The sequence below is a fragment of the Sminthopsis crassicaudata genome, chromosome 4, assembly GCF_048593235.1.
Source record: "Sminthopsis crassicaudata isolate SCR6 chromosome 4, ASM4859323v1, whole genome shotgun sequence".
NCBI lineage: Eukaryota > Metazoa > Chordata > Mammalia > Dasyuromorphia > Dasyuridae > Sminthopsis > Sminthopsis crassicaudata.
The window spans coordinates 287,678,681-287,705,528 of NC_133620.1; the positions used below are offsets into that span (position 1 = coordinate 287,678,681).

At 39.1% G+C, this 26,848-nt stretch overlaps 1 long non-coding RNA gene across 1 annotated transcript in view; it reads left to right on the forward strand.

Moving 5' to 3' along the window:
- Nucleotides 1-10,361: 10,361 nt before the first annotated feature.
- The window catches only part of LOC141541279 (uncharacterized), a 29,019-nt gene continuing 12,532 nt past the window's right edge, over nucleotides 10,362-26,848 (forward strand). Inside the window, exons 1-2 of the long non-coding RNA XR_012481726.1 lie at nucleotides 10,362-10,532; nucleotides 21,230-21,289. This is a non-coding gene — a long non-coding RNA (uncharacterized LOC141541279). The remainder of the gene's footprint in view (nucleotides 10,533-21,229; nucleotides 21,290-26,848) is intronic.

The window sequence follows — 26,848 nt, forward strand, 5'->3', positions numbered from 1 at the left end:
TTCTCATCTTCCTCTTTCTCTTCCTTCTTTTCTTTTCTTCTTTTTCTCTCTCCTTTCTCCCCTTCTATCTCCTGCCCTCCTCTCTTTCTATCTTTTTCCCTTCTGTCTCTCATCTGATATAAAGAGGTAAAATTAAGCTATCTCCAGTGAAGATATCTTTGCATGAAGGCTATTTAATATGATGCTGCTTTATCCCTCTTCTCTGTTCTCATTATTATCTTTCATTGTTTTGTGGTGTTGGTACATGTCAGAATTATTGCTGTTTTAGGTATTGGCATTGTAGTCTCTCCATGAAGCTCCCTCTTTTTCCTTTTCTAAGGGATCTCTGTTGTCTTCTTGACATTATCACCCTGTGTTGCAGATACAGTCTCACTGGAATTGAAGTCCTGGGAAATTCAACCAGGCCTGTCATTGAGGCTCAGAACATTATGAGCAATGTAGTCCTCCTCAGACATGTCCCTATTATTTAAGGATTTTTTTTTCCTTAACAATGAGAGCTGTCCTAAGTGTAGTGAGCTTCCATGGAAGTCTGTGGTTCCTCTATCTTTAGAGATCTTTAATCAGAAATTGTATAGTCACTTGTAGGAAATAACTGTAGAAAAAAAGTCTGGTTCAGGATGTACACAATCTACAAATTGGTTATTAAAAATTATCATAATTTCCTAATCTCTCTCCCCATTTCCCAATGAAATTATTCTTTGTATTAAAGAAATATAATTAAGCAAAACAAACTAACACATTGACCATGACTGATTTCACACTTGTAATCTACCACTTCTTGACTAAAAGTTTCATCATCAGTCCTTTGGAATCAAATTTGGTTATTGCATTGATCTGAATTCTAGTGCATTTTAATGTGGTTTTTTTCCTATTTAAATGATTGTGATCATTGTGTATATTGCACTTTATGTTTTATTTGCTTCATTTTATGTATGTTGATATAAACCTTTCCTAGTTTTCCTATTTAAAAATATTCATTCTTTTTCACATTTATTATTTTCTCAGTAATACTCCATTACCTTCATATGTCACTATGTGTTTTGTCCATTTATTGATACCTGCTTTGTTTCCATGTTATTCTGCTAATGTGAAATGTCATGCTATGAATATTTTGTTTTCTAAGGGAATTTTCCATCCCTGCCTCATTTAAGGCACATGATAAGTAGCAGATGAGGTAAAGAGTATGAATATTTTAGTGATTTTTCCCACTTTTTTTTATAGAATTGTGGAACTAGTTGATGATTCCTTCTATAGTATATTAATGTAGTTATCTTCCTACAGTTTCTTCATCATTGTCTATTTCTGCTCTTTATCATCTTTGTCAGCTTGAGGTAAAAATCTCAGAGTTATTTTAATTTGCATTTCTTTTATCATTAGTGATAGGAAAAAAATGGGAGGAAAAAAATGAGAGAAAGAAAGTGAAAAATAGCTTGTTACAATCTGTATTCAGTCAATATCAATTCTTTTTCTGGAGGCAGAAAGTATGCTTCATCAATAGTCTGTTGGGGTTTTCTTGGATTATTGTATTACTGAGAATAGCTAAATAATTCACAGTTCTTCATCAAATAATGTTGCTATTACTGTGTATAATGTCATTAGTTCATATAAGTTTTCCAAACAGGCAGTTTTTCTTTCTTTTTTTTTTTTTTATTTTATATATATATATATATATATATATATATTTTATAATATTATCCCTTGTATTCATTTTTCCAAATTACCCCCCCCTCCCTCTATTCCCTCCCCCCGACGACAGGCAATACCATACATTTTACATGTGTTACAATATAGTTTAAGTACAATACATGTGTGTGAATATCATTTTCTTGTTGCACAATAAACATTAGAATCCGAAGGTACATGCAACCTGGGCAGACAGATATTAGTGCTAACAATTTACATTCCCCTCCCTGTGTTTCTTCTCTGGGTGTAGCTACCTCTGTCCATCATTGATCAACTGGAAGTGAGTTGGATCTTCTTTATGTTGAAGATTTCCACTTCCATCAGAATACATCCTCATACAGTATTGTTGTTGAAGTGTACAGTGATCTTCTGGTTCTGCTCATTTCACTCAGCATCAGTTGATTTAAGTCTCTCCAAGCCTCTCTGTATTCCTCCTGCTGGTCATTTCTTACCAAGCAATAATATTCCATAACCTTCATATACCACAATTTACCCAACCATTCTCCAACTGATGGACATCCATTCATCTTCCAGTTTCTAGCTACAACAAAAAGAGCTGCCACAAACATTTTGGCATATATATGTTTCTTTCCGCTCTTTAGTATTTCTTTGGGATATAATCCCAGTAGTAGCGCTGCTGGGTCAAAGGGTATGCACAGTTTGATAACTTTTTGGGCATAATTCCAGATTGCTCTCCAGAATGGCTGGATTCTTTCACAACTCCACCAGCAATGTATCAGTGTCCCAGTTTTCCCTCCAACATTCATCGTTATTTGTTCCTGTCATCTTGGCCAATCTGACAGGTGTGTAGTGGTATCTCAGAGTGGTCTTAATTTGCATTTCTCTGATCAGTAGTGATTTGGAACACTCTTTCATGTGAGTGGATATAGTTTCAATTTCTTCCTCTGAGAATTGTCTGTTCATATCCTTTGACCATTTATCAATTGGAGAATGGTTCGGTTTCTTATAAATTATGGTCAGTTCTCTATATATTTTGGAAATGAGACCTTTGTCAGAACCTTTGTTTTTAAAAATATTTTCCCAATTTGTTACTTCCCTTCTAATCTTGTTTGCATTAGTATTATTTGTACAGAAACTTTTTAGTTTGATGTAATCAAAATCTTCTATTTTGTGATCAATAATGATCTCTAGTTCTCCTCTGGTCATAAATTCCTTCCTCCTCCACAAGTCTGAGAGGTAGATTATCCTCTGTTCCTCTAATCTATTTATTATCTCCCTCTTTATGCCTAAATCATGGACCCATTTTGATCTTATCTTGGTATATGGTGTTAAGTGTGGATCCATATCTAATTTCCAAACAGGCAGTTTTTCAATGGGAAAATCAAAATGATATATCTGACTATATGAAAAAAATCATTATTGATTAGAGAAATACAAATTAAAACAACTTTGAAATACCATCTCATACCTATCAGATTGGCTAAAATGATTAAAGGGGAAAATAACAAATGTTGAAGAGGATATGGAAAAGTTGGGATATTAAAAGTTGAATTGTGAACTGACATAACCATTTGAAGAGCAATCTGGAATTATGCCCAAGGAGTTATAAATGTGTATTTCCTTTGACTCAGTAATACCACTTTTGGGACTGTTTCCCAAAACAGTCAAGGAAAAAGGAAAATAACTTATATGTTTAAAATATTTGTAGCAGTTCTCTTTGTGGAGGCAAAAAACTGGAACTTGAGGGGAAGTCCATCAATTAATTGTTTATTAATGTATTATAAAAAGTGATAAGCTAGTTGATCTTAGAAAAACATGGAAGGGTCTTGCTTGAAATCATTAGAAATGGAGTAGAACCAAGAGAACATTGCACATAGTAACAGCAATACATAAATAAGTTATTCTGAGTACTCAAAGCAACTATAAAGTACCCATGAAAGAATGTTATATTCCTCTAGATATATACTTTCCAATAAATAGAAGTATGCACAGTATGGTTTTACATAAATTTGCAATAAATAGTGACCTTCTCTTTAGGGAGAAGGAAGGGAGCGAGGGAGACAGTTCAGAACATGTAATGTATCAAAAATAAATTTAAAATTTTTGGAAGAAAATTGATGTTTAGAGTATTTTAAAAAGTAGCCCAAGGTTATAATTCTGATTGATGGCAGAGATGGGCAGTCAGTTCAGGACTTCCAAATCTGTGCTATTACACCCACATTTTCATTTGATTATGTCAGAAAGACAGAGAAAGAGGAATGAATAGAAGAGTGAGATGAAAAGATTGAAAAGAAAATGAAGTGAGATGACAAGAAGAAGCAAATAAATAAAATTGAAAAGAATATCAAAATAGAATAAGGGAAATCCTTGTCCTTGCTATCCCTCGACTGGGATTGTTCATATCCCTGGGCTTGAAGTCAGGAAGATTCTTCTCCATGAGTTCAGATGCTGTCTCAGACTCACTAACTATGTGACCCTGGGCAAATCAACCACCCCTGTGTCCTTGCCAGGAAGACCCCAAATGGGTTCACAAAGAATTGGTCACAACTGAAAAATGACTCAACAACAACAAAAAGAAATCCCCCAGAAGATATCAATAAAAAATCATTTTTAAAAAATGTAACGAATGAGATGAACTCTCCGGATTCCTTCTAGCTCTGATTTTCTGTGGGGCTGGAAGGAATCAGAAAAGATAACTTGAGTGTCCTCATTTATCTATAATACAAAGCATTCTCATCCTTTTTTTTTTTTTTTTTAATTTATTTTTTAATTTTTTTCATTCTCATTCCTTGAGCACTGTGAGCACGTTGGACACTGCAGCTAATGCCAAAGCAAGGAAGAACTTGTTTTCATTTTTTTCCCCGGCTATCTGGGAATTTTGCCTTTTCCTTTTTTCGATATCTCATGGCTGGACAACATAAGGACTGCCTATACCCACAGGACCATTTTCCTCTTGTCCTCAGTGATCATATGACAACAGGGACCTTTGTTTAATAAAGGGGTGAAAGATAAGGTAGAAGAATTCAAGTTAAGTGGAAACTACAGAAAGAGGGACCTATAAGTGGAGGGAGAATATCAATATAGATAAGAAACAATGAATAAAAGTGAAACGTGGAGGCAAGGAAAATGAAGCTTCTTGAGCACCTGGAGCAGAAGATGATTCAGTATTTCTAAGCCTAAAATCCGAAGAAGTAGGACCAAGCAGTTCAGTCCAAGCTATCCCAGAAGGATCCCAGCTCCTTTTCTCTTCCCAAATTCTCTCTCCTACTGGAAACTGAACCTGGATTGGTTCTCACCAAATCTACTCCAGGTGCAGGAGAGTGAGAAAAGCCCAGCTGCCCACCAGAAGATGTAAATCCAGGGATAGGTTTCATTCCAACCATGTGCAGTTAGAAATAGAAAGAACAGTAGATTTTGGGGTCAGGAAGATGTGGGTTTGAATCTCATCTCAGATTTTAGCTATGTGACTCATCCATTGTAAGCCTCAGTTTTCTCATCTATAAAACTGGCTTAACAATACTCTTAGTACCTTTTATGAGGTTCAAATGAAATAGTGTGTATGAAGTGCTTAACAAACTTTTAAATGCTAAGTAAATGTCAACTATTATTTAGATGTGCAGACAGCAGAGGCTGCCTTTGGGGAAAAATCTAGGGGGTATAGGGAAGGCCCCTAAGTATCTTACCCAGAAGTCTGGAATTCTGCCATCAGACAGATGAACATGTCTAGTTTAGCCACCCTGTTCTCCAAGTCTTTTAAAATTCACATACTCTTGGGAGGGATCATATATTAACAATTTTTAGCTCTTAGGAATTAGTTTACTAAGCAGAGAGTAACTGGAGTGGCAGTGGGCAGGAAGGGGGGGAATTTCTTTTTTTTTTAATAATTATAAATTTTTTTTGACAGTGCATATGCATGAGTAATTTTTTTATAACATTATCCCTTGTATTCATTTTTCCAAATTTTCCCCTTCCTCCCTCTACTCCCTCCCCCAGATGACAGGCAATCCCATACATTTTATATGTGTTACAGTATAGCCTAAATATAATATATGTGTGTAAATACCATTTTCTTGTTGCACGTTAAGTATTGGATTCCGAAGGTATAAGTAACCTGGGTAGATAGACAGTAGTGCTAACAGTTTACATTCACTTCCCAGTGTTCCTTCTCTGGGTGTAGTTGTTTCTGTCCATCATTGATCAACTGGAAGTGAGTTGGATCTTCTTTATGTTGAAGATATCCACTTCCATCAGAATACATCTTCATGCAGCATTGAAGTGTACAGCGATCTTCGGGTTCTATTCATTTCACTCAGCATCAGATCATGTAAGTCTCTCCAAGCCTCTCTGTATTCCTCCTGCTGGTCATTTCTTACAGAGCAATAATATTCCATAACCTTCATATACCATAATTTACCCAACCATTCTCCAATTGATGGACATCCATTCATCTTCCAGTTTCTAGCCACAACAAAAAGAGCTGCCACAAACATTTTGGCACATACAGGTCCCTTTCCCCTCTTTAGTATTTCTTTGGGATATAAGCCCAGTAGTAACACTTCTGGGTCAAAGGATATGCACAGTTTGATAACTTTTTGGGCATAATTCCAGATTGTTCTCCAGAATGGTTGGATTCTTTCACAACTCCATCAACAATGTATTAGTGTCGAAGGGGGGAATTTCTGAAAAAAATTAAAAGGGCCAGCATAATTCTCTGTGGAGATGACTTTATCTATAGTCATCTATATCTTCAAAACTATATATCCAAATCTATATCTTACTCTTAAACCTTCCCAATAACTCCAGTTCCATATTTCCAAATGCCTGCTAGATATGTCCATTCGAATGTCCTACCAACCTCAAACACAATTTATCCCAAGTTGAACATATGCACCCTTCCCCTTTTTCCTTCCCCTAACCTCTGTTTTTCTCGAAGGCACCATTATCTTCCCAGTATTTCAGGCTCAATACTTTGAATTGACTCTAAGAAGTAGGGTTTATCCTTGTACCATCATACCTCACATAATATCAAGCACCCAGAAGTATTTATTGAATAAATGAATGAGTGAAAATAGACTAGGAGAGTTGGGACTGCTCAAAATGGAATAGAAAATATGTGGGGGTATAAGACCTGAATTCAAATCCAGACTCAATCTTTACTAGCCATAGATTCTGAGCAGATCACTTCTGTTTGCTTCATTTATAAAATGGGGATAATGATAGCATCTACCTTCCAGGGTTGTTTGGGGGAATCAAATGAGATAATAATTGAAAAGTGCTTAGCACAGTGCCTGACACATAGTAAATGCTGAATAAATATTAATTATCATCATCAGAAATTAAATCTCATCAGTTTCACTCCTAGTAGGTAATTTCTATTATAGACTGTGTAGTGAAAGACTAAAGAGACCTGCCTCTTTAGACAGGTATTCTCTCCCTTTCCCTTTCCCTCCTTCTTCCTCTCCCTTTCTTCCTCTTCCTCTTCCTCTCTCCCTCACCCTTTTTCCTTCTCCCTCTCTTCCTCTTCCTCTCCTTCTTTTCTTATCTCTCTCTCCCTCTTCTTTTTTCTCTCCCTCTCCCTCTCTCTTCCTCTCTTTCCCTGCCTCCCTTCCTCCTCTTCCCTTCCTTTAATTGGGATTAAATGACCTACTCAGGATCATACAGCTAGTAAGTGTTAAGTATCTGAAGTTGGATTTGAATGCAGATCCTCCTAACTGGTACCCTATCCACTGTGCCATCTAGCTGATTCAGGTATTCTTAACTTTATACAATGCTTTAGATAAAATCCAGCCACATTGGCAATAAAGTGTATTTCTGAAAAAATTATGTCCAATTTTCCAGGGATTTCCATTTGGAAGGAGAGGGACAGAGCTATGATTAGCATAGGGAACACCAGTTGAGAATAGTCCCTTTAACAGAGCAGATATGCATTTGTTCTGCAATTTAAAATTTTAGAGAATGCTAAGGACTCTGAGAGGTTAAATGACTTGCCAAGAATCACCAAGTCAATTTGTGTTAGAAACAATATTTGAACTCAGGTCTTCTTTGACTTGGAGGTCAGCTATTTATCAACTTTGTTATGCTCCCTTTTCATTCCCACTACCAGAAGCACAAATTTGCTCCAATAGTGCTGTGGGAAAGAAGGGGAGCATAAGCCCTCTCCTGGAAACTCCTTCCAAAATAGTCAAAAACTGCAGGCAAGGAAAGAAAGGAATCAAGATATTGGACATTCCCAAATTCTAACTGGAATGTGAAGTACTTGCAAAGCTTGCTTATTGGACTTTTTTTTTCTGAGCATTCTACCCCCCACTCCTTGGTTGTCATATAAGAGATGAGGTATCCTGGAAAATATCCCAGACGGGCTTTGTGGAGCTGAGGGGATCCTTTGGGCTGGAATGTCTGGTCCTTCTCCCTGGTCACTCCAATCATGGAACTCAGGCAGTCAAGTAGTTAAGAGCAAGGAGCAGACTTTTCAGAACAGCCCAACCCCACAGATCCCCATCCAGGGCTCTGCCTGAGGCTCTTGAAGCCCAAGACCAATTGTCTCCTGGTTGTCTCCTGCCATCCCCCGCCCATCTACCCCCTGGTCCTGTCCTTCTTCTGGGACTCATTAGTCAGAAAAAATAGCCACTTTGGAACCAATAGCCACAATAGAACCAAACTGTATTATTTCTCTTCACCAGTAGGTGCCACCATCTAACACATGATCTAATCTATTAGGAAAATTTCTTTAGTTGGAGATTCTTATCCTTGGCAAAATGAATTTGTGCCCCATCTGATTAAAAATTTAGTATCTTAGAAATTCTGTAAAATTCACTTACTCAAAAATGAGAGACATTCCAGTTTTCCATCAGCTTGGGTATTCAAGAACTCATTTTCTAAATGTAATAGGTATATGTCATGGGACTTGGATATTTTCACTTTTAAAAATAAAATGCAGTATACTTTAACATATATTGGAATATCTGCCATCCAGAGGAGGGAGTGGAGGGAAGGAAGGGAAAATTTGGAACAGTTTTGCAAGGGTCAATGTTGAAAAATTACTCATGCATATGGTTTGTAAATAAAAAGCTATAATAATTAAAAATGAAAAAAATTTTAGAATTTAGTTCTCTTTCCACTCATTCTTTACCCCGTCTATCCATTAAGAGTAAGTATGTGAATTTTGATCAAGTTTGTCCTAACAATTCTACCATATATGAAGGTTCATCAATAAATATGATGGAGGGAAAAGAATACTAGGTTTGAATTCTGATCTTCTGCATATTATTTGTGCCATCTTGGAAAGTCACTCTATTCCTCTCAACCTCAGTTTTCTTATCTGTAAAATAAGGAGGTTGAATTGAACGATCTCTAAAGTTCCTTACTGCTTAAAATCCTATTAATTTATAAGACTTTATGAAAAACTTGGACCTAGTGCCAAGCAACATTGTTCCCCTTCTCTTTATTCATCTTGGCCTGGTTATGCTACTATTCCTACACCATCAGTCTTGGTCTAGGTATACCAATGGGCTCTGAATTGGCAGAGGAGAATGGAAATCCTCATGTAGGAATCTGTCCAAACCTGGGATTCTATAGTATCCAGGGGCAAGAAAGAGATGGTGGAAAAGAAGCTTAAAGAAAAGGAAAGGAAGAAAAAGGAAATTATATGGGATAGAGGAAGGAAGAATGATTTACTTTTTCCACCAGTATTTGTCTATAGTTCACACCCCTAAAATGAGATTTCTTTGAAAAGAAAGTAAGATAGGTATATACTAAAAAACATCTGGCATGGTCACATTTAGGTTTTATACAAACCAGATTTAGGAGGAAAGTGGCAGCTCACTATTCAGATTAACGAATTGCATAGTGCTATATAATTATAGTGGCTTTCCACTTAAAAACCTGTGAGAGAGGATCAGGTTAATGCTTGTTGCTCTATTAAGCACCTACTATGTGTCAGACACTCTGCTAAGTGCAGAAGATATGAAGAAAGGCAAAAGCAGTCCCTAACTTTAAGGAGCTTACAACCTAACAGGGGATACAAACAATTACCTATGTATATGTGTATATATATGATAAATACATACAAACATATATGTCTATGTATAATGTATGTATGTACACACCATTATATAATTTGGAAATAATCTCAGAAGGAAGGGACTAGCATCAAGAGGATCATGGAAAAATTTTCTTTCAGAAAACATAATAATAATTATTATTTTTTTTGCTGTTGGAAAAGGACCTTAGAGATCACTTTGCCACCTTTCCTCATTTTGTAAATGAGAAGGAAACTTGAGTTCCATTAAGGGGAAATAATCTGCCCCTGATCTTATAGCTACTAAATGCTAAGTAAGACCAACACTCAAATCCAGTATTCCAGACTCTAAATTCAGCCATCTTTTCACTTATTCATGTTAAATCTGATAAGGAATAAGAAAAATTGGAGAAGGAGAAGGAGGAGGAAAAGAAGAAGAAAAAGCAAAAGAAGGAAGAGGAGGAAGAGGAGAATAAGGAGGAGGGAAAAAGAGAAGGAAGAAAAGGAAAGGAAGAAGAAGAAGAACTAGAAGAAGAAGAAGAAAAAGAAGAAGAAAGGTGGAGGAGGAGGAAAGGAGAGGAGGAGGAGGAAAGGAGAGGAGGAGGAGGAAAAAAGAAGAAAAAGAAAAAGAAGGAAGAGGAGGAGGAGGAGGAAGAGAAGAAAAGGAAGAGGAAGAGGAAGAAGAACAAGAAGAAGAAGGAGGAGGAGGTCTGTGGGGAGAGAGGGAAGGAGGAGAACCTCCCAGCTGGAGAGAGGCTCTGTTTGTGGAGGCTGCGCTCAGGGAGCTGGTCTGGTTTCTCCAAGAAGGCCTTGGCCCACGGTGGCAGCAGCAGCCTTTGGCTTCTGGCCCTGGCAGCCTGCAGAGGACAATGTGAGGCCGGTTTGTTTGGTTATATGTTTTCGGTTCACTTTGTTTGTATTCTGTTTTCCTGGCTTTGGGCATGTCTGGCGTGGGGGTGGGGCTAGAAGACCTGGCAAGTCCTGGGCCCGGGTCTTAGAATGGGCGAGCTACTTTGGGCTGGGTTGGGGTGCAAGTGCTGGGGCTCTGCATTCCCTAGCCTAGGAACCTGGGATATTCAAAAGCCTTGGAAGTTGGTTCCCCGAAGCACACTTGCCGAAGCTTAGTGCTGCCCTGCCCTGAGTCCTTAGTCTGTTGCCTTTCCACAGCTGTGATGGGCGACTCAGTATGACTGTATGAAAGCAGCTTCGTGCCCCTGTTATCCGAGGGCTAAGCTGCAGGAACGTAGGTAAGACAGATGGGAAATCCTGCAGGCTTGGGGCTGGGGCTGGGGGAGAAGGGCTGGAGAGGGCCCGGAGGTGAAGGCTGGTGTCAGCTGAGGCTGCACCTCTCCCCACCCACTCCCCCAGCCCCTAATGATTATTACGGCTTTCTCTCTCATGTCCCACAGCCCTTGGAAGCCTACATAACAAGCACTATTAAAGTTAATGAAATCCAATATTCTTCAGTTTGCTCAGTTACAAGTCTTTACGAGTTTGCTCCCTTCTCAGACTTCAGGGCTTGGCTTTTGTTCCCCTAATTTTTATTGGTCCATTAATGAGATCAGATGCTTTCCCCCAACCTCACCCAATATCTGGTACCCAGTTTGTATCTAGCAGCAGGGGGTTGATTCCTACATAACCTTCTGACTCAAGGTTAGCACCTCCCTTTCCCCAATCCCCCCTACTCATTTCTAGCTTAGACAAAGGATGATTTCAGGCATAATAATAACTTGCATTTCTATAGGGAATTATGGTTTACAAAGCACATTCCTTTTAGCAGCCCTATGAGGTAGGTCATGTTGGTAAGAATGACCTTCATTTGATAACTATGGAACTTGTCTATTTTGGTATGAGCTCAGACAAGAAGTAGCCCACCCTTCATCACAAAGCTAGTAAATACTAGAGAGAGAGCTTAGACTCAGGTCTTCTGAATCCAAATTCAATGTTCTTTATACAATTCCACACTTGCTTCCCATACTTCTCCAACCCGGCGGCTAATGGAGCCTGAAACTCTATTATTAGATTTTCATCCACTTTGAGGCAATGACTCCAATTGAAACACAATGTCCTCTTCTCTCTAAAGGTTAAGCCTTCAATCATTTATAGTTTGACCACAAGGGACTTATCAGTGCTTTTCCAGAAAGTGACAATAGCCAGTGGGCAAGAGTTGCCAAGAGACTGATTTTAGCTTATTGAAAAAGGGAAAAGTTTTGGATAATTTAGTCTATCAAGATGATGGAATGGGTTGCTCCTGAGAGAATGGGCCACCATTGCCTGAGGGTTTCTAACAAATGCTGAATGGTCCCTCATTAGCAAGGTTGTTAGGGAGATATTAGTTACCTCAGATGACCTCTAAGATCCTTTCCTACTGTTCACTTCTGGGTATCTGGTGATGCTGTTCACTTTAGGGTATCTGAGAAGGATGAGAGAAATAGCATTATGATAAAGATTACTGTATGATGGAAGGGAATATAGCTAGGAGGCTGGTTCAGAGAAAGAAACTTCTACTGGCTCTTCCCAGGCCAGAGTAAACACACTTCTTCTGGGAAACACATTTGCCTCATCCATTCTGATAACTCTTTTTTTAGACTTCTCAGTGTGGAAAGTTCAACTTATCTTCCTTACTTTTTTATGTCTCTCCTAAATCTTAAGACCAAATTCAGGATGGAAAAGTATACGTGTATATGGGGGGGAGGGGGAAGTTATGAGGAGATCCCTTTAACCATATGTTGATTTGTACACTGAGGTTATAAATGATAGGTTTAGGTACTTATGTAAATACTCATAAACCTGACTGTAAGCACACAACATCACATGTCTTCAAAAGACCAAGATCCCCTGCAGCTACATAGAAATCTAGGCTGGGATGGGGCCAGGGGAGGAAAACAGGGGTGAGAATCTCAAATTCATGATACTTAATTATTGTCGGAGAAAGGGGGAACAGATTTAAGTTCAGGAGTGACTAGAGTTCAGCATAGTTTAATATAAGGGAAAGGACACTGGACTAAGAATAACCAGACCTGGATTCTAATCCACACTCAATCACCAGCTGGCAAGGTAGCAGCGTCTTGTTGGGCAAGTCACTCACCCCCTTTCACCTCTATTCCTCCTCCTACCCCTCCCTTCCTGGACCTAGACATTTGTAAATGGAAGGGAGGGTGAGAATAGATGGTCTCTTAGTTCTTTCCTAGCTCTAGCATTCTAGTCTGTGTTAGATCATAGGATATATTCAATGATTGCCTGTTTGACTTTGATCCCTTACCCCCTTTTTGGGGAGTCTCCAATAGGTGGATTCTATTGACAGAGCAAAGGTGGTTCCTGTGTGCTATGAATTAAGAGAGTCTCAGTATCTCAAAATATCTTCCCCAGTGGCCTGCCGGTGTGCTTGAAGTTTCTAAAATCAGAATCACTCTACCGAATTAAGATATTATCTCTTGACATTCATATTTGCGTATTGTTTTCTTCATTCAAATGTGGGGGTTTTTTGCCTTTATTTCCCAGACACTTAGCACAGTTCCTGGCTCATAGTGGTTAATACATGCTCACTGAATGAGGGTTATTGAGAAGGGAATCCCCTTGAATAGATCAGCCACTAATTCCTGGGACTGGCTCACAGTCCCTTAGCAAAAATCAGAGAATGTGATTTGGTTAAGTTTTTATGAGGCAGGAAAGGGGAGGAGGAAATAAGGTTTAGGGAATTTTGAAAATGTCATCTCTTGGACTAAGACATAATGTGCAAAATAAGTTTAGGATACAGAAAATGAGACCAGTACAGAATGGAGGGTTTCCATGGAGAAACTGAGGATAAAGTTGAAGGAATCTAATTCGTGGAGCATCTTGAATATTAAACCAAAGAATGTGGGTTTGATTCTGGAGGGGATAGGAGGTATTGAAGATTTTTGATTATTCAATTTCCAAATGATCTATGACTCTATACCTCATGTGTCTGGAGAGAGGAAGACAAACACTGGTGGCCCTGGCCAAACCGAACCATTCCTATACCTCTTCGTTCTAGTGACATTGATGGAGGAGCAAAAATGTGCCCTAAATACTTCCGTGGTAGAAGCCAGATTTGATGGGAGATAACTTGACCATTGGGTAATATACCTCAGGGCAGACAAGCCCAGAATGTAGAGGTAAGAGATTTGAGTTGGATCTCTGCCTCCTAGCCTCACTTGTTGTGTGGCCCTGTACACAGGATTAGGCATCTCTGGACCTCTGATTTCTCCTTTTGGAAAACAGGGATAACAATACCTGCTCCTCTAAGAGGAGAAATGAGGTCATTCTTTGGAGCATGGGGAGCTCAGAGAAAACAATGAATGTATTCTTCTTAACAGTAACAATAATAATCATTACTGAAGATCTAACCAGAAAATAAATCCCTTCCAAGCTGGAGTTAGCTCCTTGGTGGATTTGTGATTAAAGTAGAAAAAGCTCTTCATGGAGGGAATGTTTCTATACGCCTTTGGGTTATATTCAGGGTTGATATTTCTGCATGAGGGAGGGATGCCTAAAGCAGCCATCAACTCAATTTATTTGGATTAATGGGCTCATTCTTTCCTTTGAGTCTCCAAAATGGAGTTAACAACATCCCTCCTAGGCTTAAAGGGGAGAAAGAGTCCATAGGACTCAACACAGGCACCAGTCCAATAGCCCAGTGTAGCCTGAAATGAGACTAGTTCCAGTTAAAAAGGGATGTAGGAGGCCATCTTGGGTACCTTCCCTTTCTCTCAGATCTCCCCCCTCCCTTCACAAACAATGAATGTCCTCACTGCTGACTCTTGTCTGCCGAAGACAGCTTCTTTAGTCACTCAGCCACTTAGAAGACTGGTCCATTTTTTGGATCAATAAGTAGGCTAAATGGATACCTCCTTATTCCCTCTGCCCATTAGAATTCTTGTGTCCTGAACTTCACCTCCTCAGAGTCCAGTTCCCTCTTGGGGGACTGATAAATGATTCTATACTAATGTGTTAATGGCTGCTAATGGAATCATTACTCTTCCCATGTAACATATGTACATACATTCTGGGACCTTTTGAAGACAATGCATTCACCTAAGAAATGAACTCCATGGTGGAATTTTAGGCAATATGGCAAGATAAGTGGAAAAGATATACTGAGGGGAGGGGCTCGGAGCTGTCTCTTAAAATTGTGCCATGTAATTAATTGGCTGCTTGCTGTATATGTATACAGTATATGTATATGAGAATGCAAACAAAAACAAAATGCTAACATACCTTGAATGCCAGGAACATCATATTAGATAGTAACATTTAGACGAGGCATAATTCCTTGCCTTCATGCAGTTTATAGTCTAGTAGTAGAATAAGTCATCAGTATTGGTAACTTTATGTAAAATATTGCATGGTCCTTGGAGGAAGGTCATCATTAACAAAAAAATTAAACAAAGTTCATGACCAAAATGGATATGGACTGGATTCTACATATTTTTTGTTTTTTAAATTTAAAAAAATCTTTTTTATTAACAAAAAAAGAGAATTTCCAAACATATAGCAGAATCTAAAAATAAGATTCTATACAAATATGCAAATTTCCATTTCATATTAGTTACTTTTTAAAAAAAGTTTATAATAAATCTTACATATGACTTTGAAAACTGTTCTTCCTTCTAAAATTCCAAAATTCTAAAATATCTGTGCTTCCTTCTAAAACTCCAATTCCTTTCCTTCTTTTCTGTGCTTTAAAAAAATTTCTATATCCTACTCTCCTTTGGCATTAATATTTTCAATTCTCAACACTCCACTGAAAAAAAGGAACCACAAAATATAGTCAGGCAAAACAAATTCATGCAATGATTGTGTTAAAAAATTCATGTCTTTTCCAGTCCCTAGTGTCTACTGTCTCTGTTAAGAAATACGGTCCTCTAGAGACCTGGTTGGTCGGTCATTGCATTGATCAAAGTTCTTCAGTCTTTTAAAGTTGTTTTTACCACGTTGTTCTTGTACCAGCTGTTCTGTTTCTGTTCACACTGCCCTCTATCAGTTCCCAGTAGCAATGATTCTTTGAGATAGTTTCTTTTGTCTTTCTTACAGCACAATAATATTCCATGACATTCATATACCATAATTTGGTCATCATTCCTCATGGCTATAAGAGGCAATCTAAATCACCCTGAGGGCAGGGTCTATAGAGTGGCCATTTGGAAAGAATGATGAGTTATGATCCAAAGACCTATTTATGGTATGACTTCCAACAAATATCTCTATCTCTTTAAGATCCAATTTTTCATTTGTAATATGGGCAGCTGGGTGGTACAGTGATAGACGCATTCTAGAATTCTCATCTAGCCTCACATACATACAAGCTGTGTAATTCTGGGCAAGTCATTTTACCCTATTTGCCTCAGTTTCCCCATCTATAAAATTGATTGGAGAAGGAAATGAGCTATTCTAAGCCAACAGAACCCCACATGGAGTTACAAAGAGCCAGTCATGACTGAAGAATAGCTAAACAACAACAACAACAACAACAAAACATGGGGATAAAAATAATGGCACTGCTTATATCATGGGATTGTTGCAAAGGTCAAAGCCAGATAGTATCTGAATCAGGTCTGAAAACTGCAAATAGCTCTATAAGCTAAAATGGAGGCACCCTCCCCAAGCCCCAGCTGACTACAGTGTAGGTGCTCAATAACTACTTGATGAATGAATCTGGAGAAGCAAAGGAAGGAAAGTAAAAGAATGTTTATCCAGCTGAGTAGTCAGTTGGAGAAGGACAAGAATTTTTCCTAAGCCTCTTTAGTTTCACACTGACTGAGAGTCCAACTAAAGGCTAAACCATTGTTTGCAATCATGGGTGTCCTGGTAAATGTTTAACAACCAGGTCTCTGGGTGGGGGGGAGGGCAGGAGAGAATGTAGGCACACACGCTTTTAAATGTAGTTTGCATTATTAATACTTTGTTAGTCTAGAGAATCAACAAAACAATAAATCAACTCCTGATTTTTAGAGATTTCAGATTTCTGAGATTGTGGCATTCAGTATTCAACAATGGGTTCTCCTAAGGAGATTAGTGCTGGTTCCAGCACATTCCTGGCTGCAGGCATCCTTTAGTCCTTAACCCATGAGAATTGCCTGTATTTCTCTGGAGGGTAGAAGTGGAACCCAATGGATTACAAAAGGACTACTCTTCTATCATTTTTTTTTTTTTCTTTCCTATCCCCTGAGGGACAGATGGGAGAATCTAGGAATATCCCAAGCCAGGATCAATCCACTTTTCAGATTAAGTTTATGGATTCTTCACTATGCCAGACACGGCAGTTCAGGCTGGGTAGATAAGAAATTTGAGTGTAGAATTAAGAAAGATTAAAAATACTGGAGAATGTGCTTCCAATCCACTGACCGAGGGCAGTGCCTACACCAACAGGAGTCCAGGAGCAGAGCTTGTATGAGGTTAGTGTTCTCTGGGCAAGGCTTGAAAATTATGTCTTTGCTCTTTGAAAACAATTTTACCTCTCAAAAAAATAGTTTATTTCAGTGGTTTCGATATAGCCAAATCATATAGCATATCAATACTCCACTGATCTATGCTTTCCCTGGTGAGGATACTTGACCTACTGAAACACTTCTCTTCAGCCTCAGATGTTGTGATTAAAAAAAAAAAAAATTCTTAGCTGCTAAGCCAATCTTTTGTTGATGAAGGTCTTTGTACTTCATTGGGAAGATCTTTAGATGGCAGACACGTGATCCAACCCCTAGGTTCCTTTGATCTTGGTAGGTCTTCCCAAACCTTATGATCTGCTGGCACAGACTTTGAGAACTCACAATTCGTCCCCTCACAATATGTGCAGGCAGTAAGGTATTTGAAAAAGAGTTTACAGGATCATTAAAAATGTAGTTATTTATGTTGTAAAAAAAATTACTCATGCATATGTACTGTCAAAAAATTATAATTATAAAATTAATAAAAATGTAGTTATTTGTATATAGAAACAGTTGCAAATTTAATAATGATTATAATATAATCTTTCTTATTTTAATTATCACTACTAATTGTATCATCAAAATGAATTACCTGAACAATATCATGCAATGGAATTTATATTTAATGGACAGTATATTTAGATCTGGCTATATATTTTATCCCACAGAAAATATTTAGCAGGATAGAGAATTAGACCTGAAATCAGGAAGACCAAGATTCAAATCCTGTTTCAGATACTTGCTAGCTGTATGACACTGAACTCAGTTTACTCATTTGTAGAATGAAACAGCTGGACTTGATGAACTCTAAAGTTCTTCTGGGCTCTAAATCTATGATATTGTGGAAGGATTATTGATGGAATCAAAAGACTTGGACTGAAATCCTGGCTGACTGGTTGACTGTCCCCCAGGTCTGAAATGCTCTTCTGGACAATCTTCTGCTGGTGGAGCTCTTTTTACTTCATTGGGATGATCTTTAGATGACAGACAAAAGTGCCTCCTGGCTTCCCTGAGTGCCTTCATGCTAGCTAAAATCTGAACCTTTCTTGATCTCCCTTAATTCTGCTGCCTTTCCTCTGTTGCTTATCTCCAATATATATATGAATGTATAGCATTTTTGTAAGTCGTTATAGTTGTCTCCTTCGGTAACCTGTGTCTCAAAAGCAGGTGTTCATCATGGTGAGCCTGAGTTGGGATCTCAGGCTCAGGTTGTCTCTTCAGCTCTGCGGTTTTTTGTGTGAGCATAGATAACCGACTAAAGTCCTGAAATATTTCTAGCCTTAGTGGCAACCTGTACCACAGAGCCCAGCCATACCACAGGAAGTGGTCCCTACACCTATTACAGTGATTCTTGTAGAAGATGATCACCAATCTGGCTTACTAGACTTTGGGGACTTTGAGGGAGTGGTTTGAACAGTCCAGAGACAAAGTGAAGATGAAATGCCTATTTACCAATTACATTAGGGGATCATGTATTAACATCTCAGGAGAATAATTAGTGTTATATTAGAATACACACACATATATTAGTACATGTTATAGTCTATTATGAGTTCCTACTTCAGGTTTAAGTGTTTGCCAATGCATGTTTATCAGTCTTTTGTGTTTTAAGCAATTTTTAGGTCTGGATAATTTTTTCTCATTAGTTGTCCTATTCCTCCCTTATATTGTATCTTTTTATTCCTCTTTTAGGAAAGACCTTAGATATGAGTCAAATCTAAGCTTTTAGGTGAGTCTCTCCAGGCTACAGGTTAAGTGCATAAAAAATCTGAAAGTTTAAGGGGGAAAAAGTCTGAATTCTTTCTTTAAAGATTAGGTTCTTCCATGTCTAAACTTGGACATTGTATATGAATCCAGAGCTAAGATATCTTAGAGATCTGTGCCAAATGTTGGTTGATAGATCGTGCATGAGCCAATCTGACCTCCTCTGCATGTACTATATTGTCAATTGTGCCATTCATTTGTTCTCATTAGAAGGGAGCTTGATATTAATCTTATTTTTATTGACTTTGATTTAAACTTCAATTTAAATCATTTGAAAAAAAAGTATATTTATTTACTTGGAAGCTGTTTTTCACCTCAGTCCTTCTAGACAGTTTTACTATTCCCTATGTAATTTTACAGACAATGAAACAGGCTTAAAAAGATAACTTTCCCATGGTTACATGACTAGTAACTGTCAAAGCTGGGGTTTGAAGTCAGATCTCCACCCTCATCTACAGTCCTGGCTTGTGATATCTGGGCTGGAGGGCCTGAGGATCAGTCAGAGTCCTTGGTCTTTAGGAGGAGAAGTGAAGGAGGCAGGCAAGCAGGCTCTTCAAAGATGGATCCTGGACTCTGGAGTGTGGAGCCTGGTCTTCCCTGCTGAGCGTGCTGAGGCAGAGAGACTCTGACTCTCTCCCTCAGCCTCCAATCCTTCCCTACAATTACCTCACCACAACACATCCAGCAGGTGCTAGTCATGAGGAGAGCCATCACATCACCATGCCATCTAAGGATATGTTTATAGAGCCATTATCTCACACTGAGTAGGTACTTAGACTTAAGCACTCTGCTGTCTTAGGTTCAGTACACCTTTTCAGAGTTCCAGCCTCTGCACTGATTGATCTTATCTTGGTACAGTGGTGTCCACACTTTATGTAGTGACCATCCATTTTTAAATAAAAACATTGTTTTATGCCCCCTGCTTTTAATAAGACAATACATACACAAATAATTTGTATTGTAGAAACAATAAGACTATTCAAGTAGTTGAACTTTCAAATAATGATCTATAACGATTCTCAAGTTATTTCAGTTCACAGGTTTTTTTTTTTTTCCAAATTGCAGTTTTTTGGAAAATCAACTTATTCCATTAGACCATTACAAAAGAAAAATGTTATAACTTATTCTTGTTGCTTACTCAAATGAATGGTATTAAGAAATATAACAGATATGATGATACTTTTGACTTTGCACACAAAGACAATTTAATTTTGAGTTTACATACTTCATGCTCAAACGCAGTCAGGCAGCATGACAATGCAACTTGTCTTTGTCATAGGCCTATGCCAAATGATGGTTGATAAATTGTGCCCAAGCCGAGACGGGGCATGAGCCAATTTAAATCTGACCTCCTTTTCATGTACCATATTGTCAATTGCCACCATTCATTTGTTCTCATTAGAAAGGAATTTGATGTTATTCTCTTATTTATTGACTTTGATTTGAACTTCAATTAAAAATTTTTTTTCAAACAGTATATTCATTTGGTTGGGAGCTGTATTCTAAAATGTCCATTGGCTTTGGCCATTGCTTTGTGGAGCCCCCTTCTCCCAAGGTCTCACTCTTCTCCTTTCTGCCCTTAGAGAATGCCCTACAGTTTAGAAAACTCTGTCTTGGTCTCCCTAGGAGGGTTTTGACTTAAATGGTCAATGAGATTCTCAGGAAAAAGATAGGGAATTTTAGGCACTGTCAACTCACTTCCTTTCTCAGAGATGCTATTTCCCCCTTTGGAAAAGGATGAAGTTGGGCTAGATAAACTCTAAATGTCCTCTTAAACTTAAATCTTTTTTTTTTTAAACTCACATAAGGCATTTCCCCATGACCTGAATGGAGGCAATGTTCTGCTTAAATCTGATCTCCTTTGCATATACCATATGCAAATATGCTACAATTCATTTGCTCTCACTTGGAGGGAACTTGATGTTTGTCTCATTTTTATTGTCTTTGCTTTGAACTTTGATTAAAATCATTTTTTATAAAAGTATACGTATTGACTCTGGAGCTATACTCCAAGATTTCTAACAGTTTTGGCTATGGAATATGTGAAAGACACAAAGTTGGAAGAGATAACTTATGTGTTGGTGGACTGACTTGGGATCCAGGATGAAATGATGGGGCAAGGGCTAACAGAATGCAATTTGATATGGATTTCATTAGTGGAATGGGCAGAAAGAAGACAGCTGAATCTCTGAAAGCATGTGGCTACAGCCATGAGAATGGCAGCCCCTGAAGTCAAAATCCTTATAGAATGACTGAGCTCATAGACTTCATCATAAGATATTGAAGCTGGAAAGGATTGTAAAGTGGTTATAAGATCATATAATTTGGATTCATCTGGTTCAAACCCTTCATTTTGCAGGTGAGGAACTGAAGCTCAGACAGGAGGTGATTTTTCCTCATCCTTTCATTCTGCAAAAAGGTAAGCAAAAAGATAAGAAGTTAAGGGCTTGGTGCACAAGTAGCCAGTGGAGACAAGAACTGGACTCAGGTCTCTAGGAAAGCTAGGTAGCGCCGTAGTGCACAGAGTGTCAGGACTGAAAAGCCTCATCTTCCTGAATTCAAATCTGACTTCAGACACTTAGTAGACAAGTTTCCTCGCTTGTAAAATGAACTGGAGAAGGAAATGGCAAATCACTGCAGTGTCTTTGTCAAGAAAATCCCAAATGGGGTGGCAAAGAGTCAGACGTGACTTAAGGGTCTCCTGACTCCAAGCATAGTGTTCATTTGCTTGTATCTAACTTCTAGAAATATCAAATATCAGAGGTGGAGGTTCAGTTAGTCCAATCCCCTTCAGATGGGTAAACTGAGACCCAGAGAGGCAGAGAGGGGCTCCAACCACCAGACTAGCTCTTTCTATCTAATACATGGCTGGACAAGTTACTGTCTTGTCTCCATCTCCAGATGTGGAGCCAGGCCCAGATTCTTTTGGGTCCTGTTCTGTCAGAGAGATGGCTTCTGCCCAAAGAGAGAAAGTCGGGAAACAATACATCTTAGAATGAAAGAGCCTTTGTCTTGTCCCAACAAACAATGGTCAAAGAATTGTGCTAGAAGCAGAGCAGCAATGGTTCGTGGGGCTCTAGGGCTCAGTTGCAATCTAGAATGATGGAATCTACTGGAAAACTGGAAGCAAAGGATTTGAGGAACTAGAAGGGGGATGGATCTGATTTGAGGAAGAAGGAGGAGAAAGCTGCCTGAGATCAGCTCTCCCTTTCATCCCTCAGGAGCTTCCAAACTCCCCCCATCCCACTTTTTTTTTCTGTGCATTTTCCTGGTTTGACTATGTTTCAGCTCCTCCCCTTTTGTTCTGGATTCCCAAAGAACTCTGTGGATGCCTCAGGAAATCTGCAGGCTTTGCAGAGACATCCCCTTTCACCCCTACTAGCATCCCTCCCTGCACCCTTCTGCATGTGTGCACTCTGCGAAAGGCAGCATCCTACACACATCAGGGTCCTACATACAAGAGCCCTACTCTCTGTACACTCTCCTGGCCACACCGGGCTATCCCTCCCCACCCCCTGCCTGGAACGTCACAAATCACAATTAGGAGAGAAGTTTAAGAAATAAGAAAAGATTAGTGGCAGTGGTTAGCCTGCCTCTTGCAGTAGTCCAGCAGCTATTGTACAGCGCAGCCAGGGGCTGAGGGACTCTGCGGGTGACATCCAGGGCAGTGACTAACCCCACAATGACTAACCCCATAATCCCATCATAGCTGGGATCACCACAGTCTTGTTTATTCTTCGGGGGAGCACGGGGGAGGGGGTAACAATGCCTAGACAATGAGCCCCACCACGTGGGGGAGCCAGGCCCCGCCATGAGCTTGGGGATGACGCATTATCTGCGGCCACAAGCAACTTTGGCGGGGTCCTCCCCATCGGGGAACAGCCGAAACCTCATCCCACCCAGCTCGGCCTTTGTCTGCAACACATATTTGTCTTATTTGGTGGATTTTTGTGGGTTTTCCCGTCTTTCTCCAGAGCGCAGACTGCCCTAGGGAAAGATGGGGGAAGGGGAGGGGAAGGTAGAGAGGCCATTGTAGGGGCCTAGAGGAGGGAAGAGTGCTAACTATTGGCCATGATGCTTCAGGGGTACAGCTAGATTTCAGGGAAGGAATCTGGTCCTGGAGAGTGTTGTCTTTTGGCCCTGAGTGGGGGTCTTTGGGCTTCTGATAGATCCTCAGTCCTGGTTCTGCTTCCCCAATCTCCTTTTCTCAACAAGAGAGCTCTCTGCTCTTGGGTCTATTCTCATTACTTCCTGTTTCCTACTTCAGTTCTCCTTAGTCTTTCTTCCTTCCTTTTCTTTTTCTGGAGCTTCACACAAACCATTTCATTCACCTGGAATAATAGTCTCTCTCTTCTTTCTAACTTGGTTCATCTTAATGGTCCTGAGCAAATTTTACCTCCATCTTGAAATCTTCCTTGACAACTCTAACTACAATGAGCTCCAAATTAGTATCCGTGACCATAGGTCATGTGAAGAGTGAAAAGACAACTGATTTTGGAGTCAAATGGCTCGGTTTTGCATTTCTGCTCTTTTTCTACTTACCGATGTCATTTTACCTCTCTAAGCATGTTTACCCATCTGTAAAATTAGAGGATTGTAGTCCAAATCTAGTGACGGTCCCATGAACTTTCAGGTACCTTCCAGATCTAATATGTGAGCCTATAACTAGATGACACCCAAATTCCCTTCAAGCTCTAAATTCTATCCAGATAGGTGACACAGTGAATAGAGCACTGAGCCTGTCAAGAGGACTCATCTTCCCAAGTTCAAATCCAGCCTCAGATATTTACTAAAAGTGGTGGGGTGAACCCGAAACTGTGTCCCCCTTAATCTGTAAAAGAAGGGTGACTGCGGTCTCAGGCTCTCCCCTGGGAAAAGCATACCTTTCCAGGCAAGCCCTTCCCAGTTAAGTGGTTTCATTCAATCAGAGATCTTGGTCAAATCACCCTCTGTTGAAACTGAGATCTTTTGGGGATGGCTCAGGATCCCCTCAGGAATTCCCAGACTCTGGGGAAAAGCCTTCAAACTCCCAGTTATTCAGTTGGAAATCTCAGCCTAATAATCCTATTGAGTGGCTTGAAACTCCAGGATAAGTACTATATTTTCAATTGGCCTTGACGACACTGAAGGAATCTCATTCAATTTTGAATTGAAGCTTGATCCTCAGACTGCTAATAAAAGACAACTCTGAACCCCAAATCTTTGCACAAGTCCGAAACAGGAATTTGCTTTGCCAAGGAAGCTCTCTTCTTGGCAAAGCTACCTGCCAGGACGTTTGCCCACTGTGAAGATGTTATTTCCCTGACAGGACCTTTTGCCGTTAAGAAGCCTGTCTTCCTAACAGGCTGGCTTCTTAGTGAACAATAAAATTTTCCTTTTGCCATGCAGACTTTTCGGGTTTGCGAATTCTTTGGAATTGGACCTGCGCCGACCAGAGGAGATTCCCCACCCCAGTTCTCAACCACTAGCCCATCTTTTGCACCTCCTCAGCTATGTGATTCTAGATAAGTCAATTCACTCTGATTACCTGTTTCCTCACCTGTAAAATGAACTAGAGAAAGAAACGGCAAACCAGTCCAGTATCTTTACCAAGAAAACCCTCCACAAGGGGTCACAAAGAATTGAATATAACTGAAAAATGACTATTACTTATGTGATGCTGGTGATACTCTGACTTTTATTAGTAGTTATCTTTTTATGAGCATTAGTTATAAAGTAGGAGGTGAGTTCCTTAAGGGTAGGACTTCCCCCTCCCCAATCCAGAGTATAAGTTGGAAAGTTGGAAAAAACCTGGGTTTGAAGCCTGTCTCTGACACTAATCAACATTTGTTGTATTTAATTGAACTGTCAAAGTCCTACTTCAGTCATTTGCCTTAGCACTCTCTTTCATACCTTTTTCTGTGTGATGATAGGTCACTTAACCTCTCCCATTCCCTTTCTCAAACTTCCATATATATGACAACTGGGCATGCTTTATGGGGTGGGGAAGGGTTCCAGGACAATCACTTCTGGGTTTCTTATAATACTTGGCACAGTGTAAAGAACATAGTAGGTGGTTTAGTAAATAGATGAATGAATGAATAAGTAGACAAAGACCCGCTGCCCTGCTGAGACAGGAATCTTGAGATCCTGGACAAGGGGAAAGGTCTCTATATTATATTTATATATATATGTGTATGTGTGTGTATAATTACAAATTTCCTTACTGCTTTCCTCAATGTAAGGTCCTTGCTCTGAAGAAAGATTATTTTATTTATTGTATTGCTATTTCCAGCACCTAGTACATATTACCCAGTACATAATGGTGCTTAAAAAATATTTAAATGAGTGATCCAGAACTCTAGAGAAGGAAAGTATGGGAATGTTAACAAGACCAAGGAGAAGGCTGTTTGCTGTTTAGGTTGCTCTGCTCAATATCTCTTGTATTTCTTAATGAAGAAATTAATAAGAAATATTCCCTTTACACCCTAATTTAGGTTGAGAGTTGGTAACAGGTGGGTAAGCAGCTCTGAAAAGGGCTCAGCAAACATCACATCAGAGATGCTTACCTGTCCTGAATATCCCAAGGATGTCTAATCCAAGCATGTGAAGACTTCCCCTGGTAGAGATGTATGAGAACAATTTGCTCCAACAGTCATGAAGTACTCTTTTCAATTGGAAATCTAAGTCCCGGGCATTGACAGCATTGAAGGAATCTCATTCAGTTTTGAATTGAAGCCCCAGCCTCAGACTGCTAATAAAAGACAAATCTGAAGCAGGCCCTGTGGAGTGCTTAGAGCTTGGTCAGACATTGAAAACACTAAGGTCATAGAGGGCCATCACCAGCTGTCCTCACTTCTGTCTTGCCCCACTGAACTATAATGAATCTGAAAGAGTCAGACTGACCACTTTGTGCAACTCTACTTCACTGAAATCCAATTCACGAGAAAGTCAAGACATCACTCTAGGATGTCATTGGTTCTCTAAAAAAATGAAGGGGCAGCCATATGGCACAGTGGATAGAGCACTAGCCCCATTAGGAGATGAAATCCAACCTCAGACATTTAACACTTACTGAATGTGTGACTCTGGACAAGTCACTAATTGTCTCACAAAAAATAGAAACTTTTTTTTTTTTTTTTTTTTTTGTAAATGAAGGATGAACAACTAGAACACTAGATAAGAATCTTATTAACTCTTATTTCAATCAGTTCAATTCAATAAACAGTTATTAAGCAAGATATTGTGTTAAATACTTAGGGACTCAAAATGAAAACTCTCCCTTTTCCTCAAGAACCCTATGTTTCATTAATGTGTTACAATGTGGAAAAATGACTAACTGTGAAGACAGAGATCCTAGGTTCAAATCCTACCTCAGATACTTACTATCTTTGTATCTTTAGGCAAGTCACTGAACCTCTCAGTGCTTCAACTTTCTCAGCTGTTAAATATTAGACTAGATTAGCCTCTGCTGTTCCTTCTAACTCTAGATTTATTATCTTATATACAAAAATAAGTAAACAATTATACACATCTGGAGCAATACACATTTTGAAGGAAGGAATTGAACACTAATTCCTATAGGGGGTTGAAGATTCTTAAGTGGAGGTAACTGCATTGAAACAGAGAAGAGGGAAAAAAAAACATGCATATGGAGGACTACCTTGCAGAGGCAAGAAATAGAATTTCACACACAGAGAATAATAGCTTGTGGAGGAGTTTGACTAGAAAGAGCGTTAAAGAAAGGTGAGAAATATGAATCAGCTAAAACTGGAAAAAGGTGGTGGGGGGGAATAAATGCCTAGATGGATTGTATTTTATCTTAAAGTTAATAGGGAGCCACTGAATATTCTTCAAGGAAGCTAGTGACATGGTTAGATCTGTGTTTTAAAACATCAATCTGATATCTACATTATATAGATTATTATAATAGTCTTCTAACACTTCTGTTTCCAGTCTCTCTCCTTCATCCCAAACTCTGCTGTCAGAGTAACCTTCC